General features: G+C 42.0%; 1 pseudogene; it reads right to left on the bottom strand.

The window, feature by feature from the left end:
• Positions 1-533: 533 nt before the first annotated feature.
• LOC129904574 (5S ribosomal RNA) lies at positions 534-653 on the bottom strand (annotated as a pseudogene).
• Positions 654-1,759: the final 1,106 nt, after the last annotated feature.

Here is a 1,759-nt window from a genome sequence, read left to right as displayed (position 1 = left end):
TGTATTGTAGGAATATAAACAGAGGGCTCAGAATGAAGGATAGGATGTCCCGCGAATGAGTTTCACTCTTTTGGAAAAATAAAAATACCAAGCCCTCAACTCCTAATTGTAAATTAGATGAGTTGTTCATAACTCGAGGATAAACTCAGAAGGAAATTGGGTAGGTCAAGTACTAAAAAAAGTACTGTGATGTGTAAGAGGTTTTGATTTCTTCCAACAATGATTGGAAAATGATTTATGATAACCGTTTATAGTTCTCCACCGACAAATTGGGGAAAGAGCTTTCAATAGAAGCTCCTCAAAGAAATGGCAGGGACGGAACACGAATACGAATTAAAAGGAAGATATGTAAGTATGAATTGAACAGTGTGATACGACTATATAGGAATAAAGTGGAGATAAAGGTCTACGCCGACACTGGATGCAAGATAACAGACGAAAGGACAGGGCAAAACATAAAGACTCGCGAGACAATGCTGAGGTAAATCGGGAGCTAAGTTGAGTGCCCCACCCATTATGGTAAGGATTACAATGAAACGCAACATGAAGACTTCCCAGGGAGGTCACCCATCCCAATATTACTCTCGCCCCAGCACGCTTAACTTTGAAATTCGGATGGAACTTAATACGTTAGTGCTGGTATGATCACGCGAGACAGAAGCAGCTGACTAGTAACGGAGAAACGAGATGAGATTATGTACCCAGAGTATTATAAGATACGGTAAAGAAAATCGTAACAAGGTCTTAAGAAAAATAAGAAGGATTAGCTATTTGCTAACTGACGACACACTTGAATGCCACAGCTCTTCAACATAGAACTAGTTAATGAGAGGAAAACCGCAGAATGGCTATATAGGCCAGTGGGCGAGGGAATTTCGACACCACTTGGCAGCCAACTCTGAGGGCGAAAAAGAAAAACCCAAAGGTAAGGGTACTAGCGGATATAATTTACAAATGACAGGAAGCAGTGCCCAAGGTCGAAAATCCCACAATATGACCAGGACTACAAAACTCATTTTGCACTCCAGCGCCAGATGACTCTGGAGGGAATGTTACTTGTGGAATAATGATATTAGTCCCTACTCCTTCGATCAAAGGTTACCTAATCCGCCGAGAAGGTGTAAAATTGTAAAGTAAAAAAAGTGGTAGGACCTTACGGAGTCCCCACAGCTATTATCCCAAGCGAAGGAGCCCAAGTTGCAACTAACTACCGAGAGGTGCAAAGATAAGTTAAGCCAAACTACTGAGATGGAATTAGTACTACGGTGAAGTAAGACATGGCCACGATTGGACCAAAGATCTACCTCGACCTCGAGTGTAGGAAGGGAGGAAAGGCAGGGTAAGACATGAGGACTGGCGAGGTAACGCTAGGATGCTTCTTGTTCCCTCTCATATTCTTGTAAAGGTAAAGAATGACACAAGATAATGTGTCTAGAGGATTATAAGCGGGGGTAAGGGAAATTGTGAAAAGGTTTAAGTAAAACTGACTGAACTAGCTGGTTACTACAGGATAGCGAGCTTCTATGCCAAAACTCTTTTGGAATTACACCAGATCATGTTAGACAAAGCACAGAACGACTACGAGCGCCGTTATATGGGGGGACTGCAACATTATTTGGTAGCCAACCCTAAGGATAGGAAAAAGAGGGAAAGAAGGACTCAAAAGATCGAATTCCAGTTAAAGTTCTGAAAGGAGTCGAGAAAGACTATACGAGGCTAATGGTTCCCAAATTATCCACGTCATTACGCACCCATTTTA

Source organism: Solanum dulcamara, chromosome 1 (genome assembly GCF_947179165.1).
Source record: "Solanum dulcamara chromosome 1, daSolDulc1.2, whole genome shotgun sequence".
Classification (NCBI taxonomy): Eukaryota; Viridiplantae; Streptophyta; class Magnoliopsida; order Solanales; family Solanaceae; genus Solanum; species Solanum dulcamara.
This window is presented reverse-complemented; position numbering and strand designations above follow the sequence as displayed.